Source organism: Rutidosis leptorrhynchoides, chromosome 9 (assembly GCF_046630445.1).
Source record: "Rutidosis leptorrhynchoides isolate AG116_Rl617_1_P2 chromosome 9, CSIRO_AGI_Rlap_v1, whole genome shotgun sequence".
Classification (NCBI taxonomy): domain Eukaryota; kingdom Viridiplantae; phylum Streptophyta; class Magnoliopsida; order Asterales; family Asteraceae; genus Rutidosis; species Rutidosis leptorrhynchoides.
Genome location: NC_092341.1, coordinates 127,809,857 through 127,826,679, shown reverse-complemented (window position 1 = coordinate 127,826,679; position 16,823 = coordinate 127,809,857).

Below are 16,823 nucleotides of genomic sequence, written 5' to 3'. Positions count from 1 at the left end.
ACGTGTACCATTTTATATAAAACAAATTGACTTAGTCAAACAGCTCAATAAATGAGTGGTTTTAAAATAATTTTGAAGGTATAATTTAGTATATACTAGCCAAAATAGGTAAGGGTAAATTTATTCATTTGAATCCATACATACATATATGATTTTATAAATTGTATACATGAAAAAAATATTTCATTCCTTCTATTCACCCACAAATCCCGTGAGAACAGCCCAATTAAACAAATGTATAAAACTCCCGATGATAAACAGAGTATCCGTAATCAGAGGTTACAAGTTGAAGTAAGATCGTGGAAGATCGAGTAAAGGACTTGAATCTTCGTGCAACATTTGACCAACAATGTTACGAGGTCATGAAAACCAATGAGTTAAATGTTATTTTGACTATTATCAGGACAGAAGTCCTTGGGCCAAAACTGTTCCCGAGCGAAGCTATTGCTAACAAGCGAGTTATGAAGGATAGAGCATGAGATAGATAATCTGGTTAAAACGAGCTTCTCGTATATCGACAAATATGATAATGAATATTTTCCCTACCCATGTAATACATCAAAATTTCTGAATGGGTAGTGTAAAAATTTCCTTTGACTCGCTTTCTATTCCTCATGTCACAATATTGGGACTTCTTTATGAATTAACGTAATATAATCATGTTGGCCTGACGCCATTATATTTCACTAATTCATAGTTCCATTCCAATAGCACTACATGAGGTCAGGACGCGCGATCAACCTCAGATTTCCACACAATTTCTCTAAAACGATTTCTTAAACAATGTGCTAAGGATAGCACAAGAGACAAAAACATCAAAAGTAATGTATAAGAGTAACGATGACATAGAAATGTCTTTGAAGTACCAAGAATCTTTAAAAGTCAAGAATGACGTCTTTCCGGTTCGAAAACCAAAGCACCAGCGCACAAAGGCACAGCGGCACGTAATATAACAAGAATGTTATATACCTAAACATAATAGCTGACATTGAAATGTCGAGCCTTTAGAAGTCAAGAATGACATCTCACGTAATATAACTCAAACATTATATACGTAAGCATAATAGATGATATATAAATGCCGAGAATTCCAGAACACGTAATATAACTGAAACGTTATATACATAACCATAATAGATGATATATAAATGCCGAGAATTCCAAATCACGTAATATAACTCAAACATTATATCAATAAACATAATTGATGACATAGAAATGTCGAGAATTTCAGAAGTCAAGAATGACACCCCCTCGGTTTCATGAGGTGTTCTTATAAAAGATGGACTCGCATGAGTCGGAGAATACGTTTAAATCAGAATAGGAGTTCCTCCTGGATTCCGAACATAATAGAGATGTATGTATGATAACAATATACATACCAATACAATACAAATAATCACATATAATATTATATTATAGGCCGGGCTGTAGACTAGACTCACTAATGCGCCCTATTGACTCGGGTAACGACATCAATGCAGCCTAATTCCCTACAACCAACGCTCTGATACCAACTGTGATGGTCCCGTCAAAACACTTAACGGCTCCGTTACTTGGTCCCACAGCTTGATCATAACTCTATATGAATTTAAATAACAACATTGCATTCTTTTATTTCAAAAGTTTCCCAAAAGGAAATTTACCAAAATATGTAAGTTTAGAAAAAAACCATACATTATTATTTAACCAAAAGTTAACCAAAACAAGTTAACAACATCCACTATTAAATGTATCAAAATAGAATGCAAGTTAATGTTTAACAAAAGCTGCCATCATAAATATGCAGACTCTCTAAGCACAGCGGAAGCAATCAATCATGAACCTGAGAATAAAACATGCGAGTAACTGTCAACAAAAATGTTGAGTGAATTATAGGTTTAATATTGCAAACAATATTTAATTTAAACAATAAAAATTTATGTTTGAAAACATAAAAACTCCTTTTTGGATCACAAAATTATATGCTAGAAAACATATAATAAAACATTATTCCATTTTCTGTGAGCCACCTGGTAACCACTTAACCATTTATTTACCCTTGCCAAACACAATAAATAATATACACCGAACAAGTGTATCTACAACAAAATACGAAGTACTAAACATTCCGATTATAAATTGCTAGCGCGACTAGCTCGAAATGGGGTTGTCAAACCCGATAGATCTATCCGTAGGATTCGCGTTTACCAGTAGAAACCAGTTATTACAGTTACCAGACTAGGAAATATTTTTGTTCAACTCACAATGAATAATTTAAACCAACTTTCACTTGTCCAAAATATAAAATAAATTGCATGTATTCTCATCCCAAAGATTAAAAATAGAAAAATGGGACTATAACTCACCTTAAAGCAAATGAAGTACCCAGACAAATATACGAACAACAAGTGAAGTAAAGTGATCAAGAATGATCACAACGCCGACCTATAAATAAAGCAGGTCGATATAAATAACTAACTTAGGTCAAATCTTAGTATGATAGCTATAGTACTTTTTGCAAGTAGACATAGAACAACACTCAGTATGCTTCGGTTTGATCGAAACAACGTAAGGACACGTACTTTCTATTTTTAGAAAGTTTCTATTTTTAGCAGATTTCCATTTTTGAAAAGTTTCTATTTTTAGCAGGTTTCCATTTTTGGAAAGTTTCTATTTTTAGCAGGTTTCCATTTTAGGAAAGTTTCTATTTTTAGAAAGTTGCTATTTTTGGAAAGTATATAAGTTAGGAAAATTTCCTTAATTAGAAAGTCAACAAAAGTCAACTGAAAGTCAAAGTGAACCGAAAGTCAACTCAAAAGTCAACCTTGGTCAAACATAGTCAACATAAATTTTAAAAGTGTAAGTTGTAATAATAACATAGGTTATAATGTTAATTGAAGTTAAACATGTATAATTATGTCATAACATAAGTTTAATTAAGTTAAAATGAATTATTAAAGTTAACATAAGTTTAATTGATATAGTTATTATAACATAAGTATTTAATTAATTAATTAAATATTAGTCATAATATAAGTATTATTAATTAATAATAAATTTTAAATCATATCATAAGTATTATTAATTAACAATGAATTATTAATCATATCCTAAGTTTCTAATTATAATTATTAAATCATAAATATTTAATAATTAAATCATAATTAAATAATAAATAAGCATTATAATAATTAAATAATTAATTAATCCTTATTATAGGTCTTATAAAAAAAATCTCATAATATAAGTTTAATACTTATCATAAGTATTTTTCATTAATAATAAAAGTATTATTAACCATAAGTTTAATTAAAGTTTAATTGAATAATGATTAATTAATAAATGATATAATAAATACATATCATAAGTCTTAAATAATAATAATTACTTTTTATATCATAAGTAATTAAATAATAATGAAAGTCATTATTTATATCATAAGTTTAATAATTAATCATAAGTTTTAAATCAAAAGTTCATCGGGTCGTATCTTGAGCCCCGGGTGTCGGTTTTCGGCGAGCCTTATATATATCTCCGCCTAATCAAACCACCCGACACATTGGTGCACTCAAGAACACACCAAGAACAGTCCAAAAGTCGTGGTGATCAGACATGACACCACTTGGAACTTCAATTCAATCAAAATCGTGTTTTAGACATAACGGGTGATTCGTGGCTCGGATTTAGATGACCCGAACATGAAAGTTCGTCCCACCATCAACCCAAACACACTAACACACCCTAAAGTCACCAAATATGGTCACAAAGTCGGACCAAACCTGGTTCATACCAATATCCCATTTCAATCTTAACAAAATACCATTTTGATCATATCTAGGGCTCCGAAAATCGAAACGATATGAATCCGGAGTCTAAAATTAATGTCTTGATGAGAGGAACGCATCTAACCACTTTATTTTAACATTTATAACAGTCACAATATCAGAATTTCACGAAAAGGCTGCTGTCCCAATCAAATCAAACCGAAAACATAACAAATCGAGTATTTCTACGCATCAAATCACCAATACAACAATACACAAGTACTATAACATCATCATACATATAAAAATCAGTAAAAATAATAAAAATTGAAAAAGTTAGGGTTAGGTTTTATACCCTAATCAAGAATTGATTAGTATGAACGCGTAGAGATCGAAGAGATGAATCTGATTATGTTGAAAGCCCTAAATTCCAAGAAACAATTTTTGATGAATAATGGTGATGTTGGTGCTGTAGGTTACGTCCAAGGATCAAGGGAGGAGAAGGAGAAGTGGAAAAATAATGAAATGTAATTAGGTTCTAGGTTTTGTAGTCTAAAAATGCAATTAAGGATGATTAATTTGACAAAATGGCAAAACCAATCCCCCCATGGGAATTTCGGCTGAATTAGGCATCGGGTGGGCCCCTTAGTGGTCCAAGTTGACAAATGAAAGAAACCTTATGGCCCGAACGCTCGAATGAAACCCGAAACGCGAAAACACCGCTACGCGATTAAATATTCGGAGAGATAACATATACGCGACAAATAAAATATATAAACACTATATATAAACATATGACATAAAAATATCATATTTAAAATAATTGAGATTTAAAAATCCCAAAAGCTTGACCGTTGGTTTGAAAACCGAAAAGATTCGCCGGATAGAAATCCGCGACACGTAGAAACGTATAACTTAAAATATGAACACAAATATTCATACGACACCAAATAATTAATATATTATTACAAAAATAATAATATAGGTCATAGAAATGACGTGGCACGAATAACAATTAACAGACGTTAAATAATTAACGGTAAAAGATAACGGAAAAAGTAGGGTCGTTACAGTTTTTTTATTCTGGAAAATTCTTGGATGAACCTTCTGTAGTAACCATCTAGTCCTAAAAACTGGCGTATGTATTTCGGAGTTTTCGGGGTTTCCCACTTTTCAACAGTTTCTATCTTTGCCGGATCAACCTTAATACCTTCTTTGTTCACTATGTGACCGAGGAATTGAACTTCTTCCAACCAAAATGCACACTTTGAAAACTTAGCGTACAATTCTTCCTTCCTCAATACTTCTAACACCTTTCTCAAATGTTCACCGTGTTCTTGGTCATTCTTTGAGTAAATAAGTATGTCATCAATGAAAACAATGACAAACTTGTCAAGGTATGGTCCACACACTCGGTTCATAAGGTCTATGAACACAGCTGGTGCATTAGTTAAATCAAACGGCATGACCATAAACTCGTAATGACCGTAACGTGTTCTGAAAGCAGTCTTTGGAATATCATCTTCTTTCACCCGCATTTGATGATACCCGGAACGTAAGTCAATCTTTGAATAAACAGACGAGCCTTGTAGTTGATCAAATAAGTCGTCGATTCTAGGTATTGGGTAGCAGTTCTTGATGGTAAGTTTGTTCAATTCTCGGTAGTCGATACACAACCTGAATGTACCATCTTTCTTCTTGACAAACAAAACAGGAGCTCCCCACGGTGATGTGCTTGGTCGAATGAAACCACGCTCTAAAAGTTCTTGTAATTGGCTTTGCAGTTCTTTCATCTCGCTGGGTGCGAGTCTGTAAGGAGCACGAGCTATTGGTGCAGCTCCCGGTACAAGATCTATTTGAAATTCAACGGATCGATGTGGTGGTAATCCCGGTAATTCTTTCGGAAATAATCGGGAAATTCTTTTGCGACGGGAACATCATTGATGCTCTTTTCTTCAGTTTGTACTTTCTCGACGTGTGCTAGAACATCATAGCAACCTTTTCTTAATAGTTTTTGTGCCTTCAAATTACTAATAAGATGTAGCTTCGTGTTGCCCTTTTCTCCGTACACCATTAAGGGTTTTCCTTTTTCTCGTATAATGTGAATTGCATTTTTGTAACAAACGATCTCTGCTTTCACTTCTTTCAACCAGTCCATACCGATTATCACATCAAAACTCCCTAACTCTACTGGTATCAAGTCAATCTTAAATGTTTCTCTAACCGGTTTAATTTCTCGATTCCGACATATATTATCTGCTAAAATTAATTTACCATTTGCTAATTCGAGTAAAAATTTACTATCCAAAGGCGTCAATGGACAACATAATTTAGCACAAAAATCTCTACTCATATAGCTTCTATCCGCACCCGAATCAAATAAAACGTAAGCAGATTTATTATCAATAAGAAATGTACCCGTAACAAGCTCCGGGTCTTCCTGTGCCTCTGCCGCATTAATATTGAAAACTCTTCCACGGCCTTGTCCATTCGTATTCTCCTGGTTCGGGCAATTTCTAATAATGTGGCCCAGTTTTCATCATTTATAACAAACTACATTGGCATAACTTGCTCCGACACTACTTGCTCCGCCATTACTCGTTCCGACACCATTTGTTCCTTTCGTTCTGTTAACCCCTAGTCCGTAGACCTCTCACTTTGCCGCGCTATGACCATTTCTTTTGCACTTGTTGCAAAATTTGGTGCAGAACCCCGAGTGATACTTTTCACACCTTTGACATAGCTGCTTCTGATTGTTGTTGTTGTTGTTGCGGTTGTTATTGTTGTTGGAATGATTGTAGTTATTGTTGTTGTTGTTGTTGTTTTGCCATTTGTTGTAGTTGCGATTGATGTTACGATTGTTGGGATAGTTGTTGTTGTTTTGGTGACTCTTATCACCATTTTCCTCCCACTTTCTTTTGACTATCTTCACGTTGGCCTCTTCGGCCGCCTGTTCTTTAATTCTTCCCTTAATCTGCTTCACTAGTTTGTGAGCCATTCTATATGCCTTTTGTATGGAGGTAGGCTCGTGTGAACTTATATCTTCTTGGATTCTCTCCGGTAACCCTTTCACAAACGCGTCGATCTTCTCTTCCTCATCTTCGAACGCTCTCGGACACAATAGGCACAATTCTGTGAATCGTCTTTCGTACGAAGTAATATCAAATCCCTGTGTTCGTAACCCTCTAAGTTCTGACTTGAGCTTATTGACCTCGGTTCTAGGACGGTACTTCTCATTCATCAAGTGTTTGAATGCTGGCCACGGTAGCGCGTAAGCAGCATCTTGTCCCACTTGCTCTAGATAGGTATTCCACCATGTTAACGCAATACCTGTGAAGGTATGCGTAACGTACTTCACTTTGTCTCCTTCAGCACACTTACTTATGGCAAATACCGATTCAACTTTCTCGGTCCACCGTTTCAATCTGATTGGTCCTTCGGTCCCATCAAATTCTGAAGGTTTGCAGGTAGTGAATTCCTTGTAGGAGCATCCTACACGATTTCTTGCGCCGTTAGCTGTATTGCTAGATTCAGAGTTATTGTTGGTATGTAGCGTGGCCTGTACTGCGGCTATGTTCGAAGCAATAAAGGTACAAAATTCCTATTCGCTCATATTCAAGGTGTGTCGAGTAGTCGGTGCCATTTCCTTCAAAATAGTCAAATGAAACGAGTTAATCATATAGAATATCAAGAGTAGTCAATAGTATTTCGTAGCGTAATATGAACTTATTTATAAAAGCTCTTTCTTCATATTAGCGTTTTACACTCTTTAATTCGGGTAGTACCTACCCGTTAAGTTCATACTTAGTAGCTAACATACCATTTCAACTACTACAATTCTATATGAAAAACTAATCACAACAAAAAAAATATATCATATTCAAACCTTTATACAATAACTTGCAAACTTACAATACCGCTATTTTACATATAGCATGAAATATAGCACATAAAACTTTGATACAAAGTATTTGCGAAGATAATTCTAGTTAATAAATAAGGCGTTCAGCAAAGGCAATAAAGACACGTAATTCATACGTCCAGAAACAAGTCATGCATTCTGGTTTTACTAATACCACTTCCCATCCTTGGTTTTTGGAACATAACCGTTGTGACCGATAGTAAGACAATGTGTTGTAACATCGTCAAAAGGATGAAGGTTACGTAATGACCAACAGTCTCGTAATAACCTAAAAACCTCATTTCTTACCCCAATTACCAACTCCGTCACTTGTGGGAACATTTTGTTTAATAGTTGTAGCCCGATGTTCTTGTTCTCACTTTGGTGAGAAGCGAACATTACTAACCCGTAAGCATAACATGATTCTTTATGTTGCATGTTAGCCGCTTTTTCTAAATCACGAAGTCCTATATTCGGATATATTGAGTCAAAATAATTTCTTAACCTGTTGCGTAAAATAGCATTTGGGTTCCCCGCAATATATGCGTCAAAGTAAACACATCGTAACTTATGGATTTCCCAATGTGATATCCCCCATCTTTCGAAGGAAAGCCTTTTATAAACCAAGGCATTCTTGGAACGTTCTTCGAATGTCTTACAAACTGATCTCGCCTTAAATAGTTGTGCCGAGGAATTCTGACCGACTCTAGACAAGATTTCATCAATCATGTCTCCGGGTAGGTCTCTTAAAATATTGGGTTGTCTATCCATTTTGTGTTTTTATACTGTAAAATAGACAAGAGTTAGATTCATAAAAAAATACTTATTAATACAAGCAATTTTTACATATATCATAAAGCATAAGCACACTATATTACATATATTACACCACACGAATACAACTATCTTATTCCGACTCGCTCGTTTCTTCTTCTTCGGTTTTGGTTTGTTTTGCCAAGTTTCTAGGGATATATGATGTTCCCCTAATACGAGCCGTCATTTTCCACATTGGTTTAGAAAAACCTGGTGGTTTAGAGGTTCCCGGGTTATTGTCACAACTTAAGAAATACGGGTGTTGACGATACATATAAAGTTCATCGGGTTTGGAATCAAATTTCTCTATTTTTATGCCCTTTCCCTTATTGTTCTCTTTTGCCTTATTAAATTGTGTTGGGGTAATTTCTATAACATCATCGGAATCCTTGTCGGGATCCGATTCATCAGAGAATTGGTAATCCTCCCAATACTTTGCTTCCTTGGCGGAAACACCATTGACCATAATTAACTTTGGTCGGTTGGTTGAGGATTTTCTTCTACTTAACCGTTTTATTATTTCCCCTACTGGTTCTATTTCTTCTTCCGGTTCCGATTCTTCTTCCGGTTCCGATTCTTCTTCCGGTTCCGACTCTTCTTCCGGTTCCTCTTCGGGAACTTGTGAATCAGTCCGCGAATCATTCCAATTTACATTTGACTCTTCATTATTATTAGGTGAGTCAATGGGACTTATTCTAGAGATAGACATCTATCACATAATATCAAACACGTTAAGAGATTAATATATCACATAATATTCACATGTTAAAAATATATAGTTTCCAACAAAATTTGTTAAGCAATCATTTTTCAAGTAAACACGGTCGAAGTCCAGACACACTAATGCAAAATTCTGGTTCTCTTAGACCAACGCTCAGATACCAACTGAAATGTCCCGTTCTTATTGATTAAAAACGTTCCATATTAATTGATTTCGTTGCGAGGTTTTTACCTCTATATGAGACGTTTTTCAAAGACTGCATTCATTTTAAAACAAACCATAACCTTTATTTCATCAATAAAGGTTTTAAAAACCTTTACGTAGATTATCAAATAATGATAATCTAAAATATCCTATTTACACACGACTATTACATAATGGTTTACAATACAAATATGTTACAACGAAATAAGTTTATTGAATGCAGTTTTTACACAATATCATACAAGCATGGACTCCAAATCTTGTCCTTATTTAAGTATGCGACAGCGGAAGCTCTTAATAATCACCTGAGAATAAACATGCTTAAAACGTCAACAAAAATGTTGGTGAGTTATAGGTTTAACCTATATATATCAAATCGTAACAATAGACCACAAGATTTCATATTTCAATATACATCCCATACATAGAGATAAAAATCATTCATATGGTGAACATCTGGTAACCGACATTAACAAGATGCATATATAAGTATATCCCCATCATTCCGGGACACCCTTCGGATATGATATAAATTTCAAAGTACTAAAGCATCCAGTACTTTGGATGGGGTTTGTTAGGCCCAATAGATCTATCTTTAGGATTCGCATCAATTAGGGTGTCTGTTCCCTAATTCTTAGATTACCAGACTTAATAAAAAAGGGCATATTCGATTTCGATAATTCAACCATAGAATGTAGTTTCACGTACTTGTGTCTATTTTGTAAATCATTTATAAAACCTGCATGTATTCTCATCCCAAAAATATTAGATTTTAAAAGTGGGACTATAACTCACTTTCATAGATTTTTACTTCGTCGGGAAGTAAGACTTGGCCACTGGTCGATTCACGAACCTATAACAAATATGTACATATATATCAAAGTATGTTCAAAATATATTTACAACACTTTTAATACATTTTGATGTTTTAAGTTTATTAAGTCAGCTGTCCTCGTTAGTAACCTACAACTAGTTGTCCACAGTTAGATGTACAGAAATATATCAATATATATTATCTTGAATCAATCCACGACCCAGTGTATACACGTCTCAGGCTAGATCACAACTCAAAGTATATATATTTTTGGAATCAACCTCAACCCTGTATAGCTAACTCCAACATTACTGCATATAGAGTGTCTATGGTTGTTCCAAATAATATATATACATGGGTCGATATGATATGTCAAAACATTTGCATACGTGTCTATGGTATCCCAAGATTACATAATATATTAGAATACATGTATAATACAATATAAGTTAGCTAGAATATGATTTGTATAGAATTGTTAATATTTCCCGTAGCTACAAAATTAAAAAAAATATCCAATCTTGTTTTACCCATAACTTCTTCATTTTAAATCCGTTTTGAGTGAATCAAATTGCTATGGTTTCATATTGAACTCTATTTTATGAATCTAAACAAAAAAAGTATAGTTTTATAGTCAGAAATATAAGTCACAAGTCGTTTTTGTAAGAGGTAGTCATTTCAGTCGAAAGAACGACGTCTTGATGACCATTTTGAAAAACATACTTCCACTTTGAGTTTAACCATGATTTTTGGATATAGTTTCATGTTCATAAGAAAAATCATTTTTCCAGAAGAACAACTTTTAAATCAAAGTTTATCATAGTTTTTAATTATCAAACCCAAAACAGCCCGCGGTGTTACTACGACGGCGTATGTCCAGTTTTACGGTATTTTTCGTGTTTCCAGGTTTTAAATCATTAAGTTAGCATATCATATAGATATAGAACATGTGTTTAGTTGATTTTAAAAGTCAAGTTAGAAGGATTAACTTTTGTTTGCGAACAAGTTTAGAATTAACTAAACTATGTTCTAGTGATTTCAAGTTTAAACCTTCGAATAAGATAGCTTTATATGTATGAATCGAATGATGTTATGAACATCATTACTACCTCAAGTTTTGTGGATAAACCTATTGTAAAAGAAATAAATGGATCTGGCTTCAAAGGATCTTGGATGCCTTGAAAGTTCTTGAAGTAGAATCATGACACGAAAACAAGTTCAAGTAAGATTTCCACTCGAAATAAGATTGTTATAGTTATAGAAATTGAATCAAAGTTTGAATATGAGTATTACCTTATATTAGAAAGATATCTTAGTGTAAATAAGAAAGATTTCTAGAGGTTGGATGATCACTCTACAAGATTGGAAGTAAGCTAGCAAACTTGGAAGTATTCATGATTTTATGAAACTAGAACTTGTAGAATTTATGAAGAACACTTAGAACTTGAAGATAGAACTTGAGAGAGATCAATTAGATGAAGAAAATTGAAGAATTAAAGTGTTTGTAGGTGTTTTTGGTCGTTGGTGTATGGATTAGATATAAAGGATATGTAATTTTGTTTTCATGTAAATAAGTCATGAATGATTACTCATATTTTTGTAATTTTATGAGATATTTCATGCTAGTTGCCAAATGATGGTTCCCACATGTGTTAGGTGACTCACATGGGCTGCTAAGAGCTTATCATTGGAGTGTATATACCAATAGTACATACATATAAAAGCTGTGTATTGTACGAGTACGGATACGGGTGCATACGAGTAGAATTGTTGATGAAACTGAACGAGGATGTAATTGTAAGGATTTTTGTTAAGTAGGAGTATTTTGATAAGTGTCTTGAAGTCTTTCAAAATTGTATGAATACATATTAAAACACTACATGTATATACATTTTAACTGAGTCGTTAAGTCATCGTTAGTCGTTACATGTAAGTGTTGTTTTGAAACCTTTAGGTTAACGATCTTGTTAAATGTTGTTAACCCAATGTTTATAATATCAAATGAGATTTTAAATAATTATATTATCATGATATTATGATGTACGAATATCTCTTAATATGATATATATACATTAAATGTCGTTACAACGATAATCGTTACATATATGTCTCGTTTCAAAATCATTAAGTTAGTAGTCTTGTTTTTACAAATGAAGTTAATTGTTAATATACTTAATGATATATTTACTTATCATAATATCATGTTAACGATATATATAACCATATATATGTCATCATATAGTTTTTACAAGTTTTAACGTTCGTGAATCACCGGTCAACTTGGGTGGTCAATTGTCTATATGAAACCTATTTCAATTAATCAAGTCTTAACAAGTTTGATTTCTTAACATGTTGGAAACACTTAATCATGTAAATAACAATTTCATTTAATATATATATATAAACATGGAAAAGTTCGGGTCACTACACTTTATGGATGATTTTTCCATATTTGGAACATCCTTTTACTCCTGTCTATCCAATCTTGATAAAATGCTTGCTCGTTGAGAAAAAATGAATCTTGTGCTTAACTGGAAAAAATATCATTTCATGGTAAAAGAAGGCATTGCCCTTGGCCATAAAATTTCTAATAAGGGAATTGAGGTTGATAAAGCAAAAATCAATGTTATTTCCAACCTTCCCGAACCCTCTAGTGTTAAATCAATTAGAAGTTTCTTAGGACATGCAGGATTTTATAGACGCTTCATTCAAGATTTTTTCAAAATTGCTTGTCCGTTAACTAAACTCTAAGAAAAAGACGCACCTTTTGAATTCAATGAAGATTGTAAAAAAGCTTTTTTCATTTTAAAAGAAAAACTCACTAACGCACCTATTATTATATTACCTGATTGGTCTAAACCTTTCGAACTTATGTGTGCCTCAAGTGATGATGCCATAGGAGTTGTCTTAGGAAAACAAAAAGAAAAACATTTTCATCCAATCTACGACGCTAGTAAAATGCTAGCAGGTGCTCAATTAAACTATACAACCACTGAAAAAGAATTACTAGCTATAGTCTTCGCTCTCGATAAATTTTGTCCATATTTAATAATGAATAAAGAAACAGTTTACACCGATCACTCTGCACTTAAATATTTACTTAATAAACCAGACTCTAAAGCTAGACTCTTACGATGGGTTCTCCTCCTACAAGAATTTGATATGCAAATTATTGATAAAAAGGAGCTGAGAATCTTGCAGCAGATCATCTTTCACGTTTAGAAAATCCTAATCTAGACAATTCAAATGAAATTAGAGACACATTCCCTGACGAATGTCTCATGATGATCTCCGACGAGTCATAACCATGGTTTGCTGACTTTGCAAATTATTTAGCTGCCAAAGAATTAAGAAAAGACTTAACTTATCAACAAAGAAAAAAATTATTCGCCGATTTAAAATATTTCTTTTGGGTAAGTCCTTACTTAAATAGAGTAGGTCCCGACCAAATTATTCGTCATTGCGTTCATGGTAAAGAAGCAAATGAAATCCTATTACAATGCCATAGTAGTGCACCACATGGCTCACAAAATTTTAGATACAGGTTTTTATTGGCCTACCATATTTCAAGACGCACATAAATTACTCCAATCGTGTGATGGATGCTAAAGAGGAGGAAATCTCTCAAAACGCGATGAAATGCCCCATCAAGATATTTAAGTATGTCAAATATTTGATGTGTGGGGATTACTTTCATTGACTAGAAGAATAAAGGATAAAAAATGAGCCGATCAATAAAGGAGGCAACTTCCAAGATTGCTGAAACAACCTTCCTTCACAAGCCAGCCAGTTCCTTCACAAGCAACCACGATAATCTGCTGGGGAGTAGTCGTTCCTTTCCACTCGTTACTAGCTCAAATTTAAATTATGCCACATCCTAGTTTATTACTAAGTATGGGATTCCAACCTAAATAAACACTAGACCAATATTCCCAAAAATCATTAACTAAAACTCTTAAGTGTGGGATACTGATGTGTGCAGCGGTGGTGTACGAAATACTATTATATTTTACTACGAAATATGACGAAATATTACACAAGTTTTATATAATTTATTTACAGATGGGATATACCTAAACCTTGCTATAACACTATAGGCAGTGTACCTAATCATAGAGTAGTATAGTTTTTAGTAAGTCCGGCTCGTTCCACAGGGATCCACTTATTGCGTACACTAATTTTTAAACAATTATATTTGTATATATATATATATATATATATATATATATATATATATATATATATATATATATAAGTAGTATTATTATTATAAAAGGGGGGTTTTACCGTTTAATGACCGGTTTGTCGAATTTAAGTCTTATATCACAGTTAAAACCTAATGCAAAATTTTAAATATAAATATGACTTAATTTAAAACGTAGAGTATTTGACAATAAATAAAATTGCGATAATTAAAAGTGCGATAAATAAAAAAATGACAGTAAATAAAAGTACGATGAGATATAAAATAAAAGAATTATGCTTATTTAAACTTCCGTAATCATGATGTTTGACGTTTTGATTTTAATTTATTACTCAGGGTTAATTGTCCTTTGTCCTGGTTTATTTGATACCTATCTGGGTTTTGCCCATAATAGTCCATCGGCATAATTATAAAATGCTCGTCAAATTAACCTTATTCCCGAAGTCAAATATTCCAACTAATTATGGATTCAAACTGTAACAAGGTTTTAATACTTTGTTAATAATTACACTAGGTTATCGACTGCGTGTAATCCAAGGTTATAATACTTTGTTAACAATTACACCAATTATCCTTGTATGTAATCCACCCCTGTTTTAATGTTATATGAATATTAATTTACTCACTTGATCAAAATGAATAATTAATTATCCAACCCGAATAATTAATTTAATGATTGTAAAAGATGTCGTAAAAACATCACTAAATAGGACATACATAATCATTTAATAATTATTAGATTAACTAATTTGAAGATAGGTTCGACAGATTCTAATGAGTTGTCATTCGATTAGACAATACCCTCCCATCTATTAATAGTCCATAGTCCAATGCCCACAAGTGTCGGTCTTTTGTCCAAACCCCAATTATGGTACAAAATCCAATAACCCCGTCTTAATATTTAGACTAACATCACGATTACTTCGGCTCAAATAAGTATAATAATAACTTAGTTACGAGACATTAATTTAAAAAGGAAGAACATAGCTTACAGTGATTATTAATTTCGTAGCATCGCACGGATAGAGTTCCGACTTAAAACCCGTAAAACATTTCTTACAATAACCTTATTATTATTAACTTAAATTAAAATTATAATTATAAATATAAATATGAATTACAGAAAGAAAGAAAGAAAGAAAGAAGTGTGAAAAGATGTACATCATTCGTCAGAAAACTGGCCAATTTATAGAACTTTTTTGGATCCTGAAGCTCATACACTCGCATGAGATTACAGTGTATTTCCCATGCACTTGCATGGGAAAGCTGGTCAGCTCACATTCATTTGTTTTTTTAGTTTGTCGACATAATATTTAATTATATAATATAATATATATAATTTTATATAATTATATATATATTATATTATATTCATGTGCATAGTTGACTTGTAACTTTAGGTCCGTTGACTCGCGCGTTGATGCTCGGTTCATGTCTCGGTTTCGGATTTTCGAACGCCTTTTCAAATGCTTAGATATCTTATACTTTGCGTTCCGCGACTTGTACTCTTGTAATTTTTAGACGCTTCTCATCAATAAATTGAACCACTTGGATTGTAACTTGTACGTTTTAGCTTTTTGGCCATTTGCGTCTTCAAATCGTCGCTTTCTTCTTTTGTCTTCGCACTTATTTATTTAAACGAATATTACTTGAAAATAGAACAATTGCAACTAAAAGCTTTACATATTGGAAGGATATTGATACTAAATATATGTTCATTTAGAGCACTATCAAATATTCCAACACTTGAACGTTACTTGTTCTCAAGCAATATAGAACTTGAAATTAAATCACACTTCACTCAAATCACTTTTTATTCTTACACTTTATACATCAGTGATTTTGATACGGCGGTATAAACAATGATAGCAACGATGTGGTTTACAGTCCCACATGACTTATAAAATTTAGATCCTTTAAGAAAATTGGATCTTTATGAAAACATTTGATCTTTTGAAAATTCATTCTAACTTTTACCCTAGATAAGTTTTCCGGAATAACCCTTCACCGCTGTTTGCAAAATGTTTTTGTGGGTTTTAGATTTTAAAATTTTAGCTCAAAACTTGCGGTTTTGTGTCACCTACTTGCTAATCCTTGTATTAGGAAAGCACACGTCCAGTATACTTGCTCTGTATATTACCTTTCGGTAAACTACCATCCGGTTGTAAAGGAAAGCGTTGAACAAGCAACTGTTAAGGCAATGTCTAATGACATGCAGATGTTCATGGTCCACAACGTGTCAGATACAATTATTATTCTTTGTAGGAGAAATAGTAAAGATCAGCCTATAATTTTTCATTCTGGCACAAGGTCCTGTCTTCGACCATGCTATGCAACCACCGTGCTTACGGTTGACACCCGATTTGATTCAGGTGACCTAATGAATTCTGATGAATTCTCAGGATTTTACGTTCAGTGAT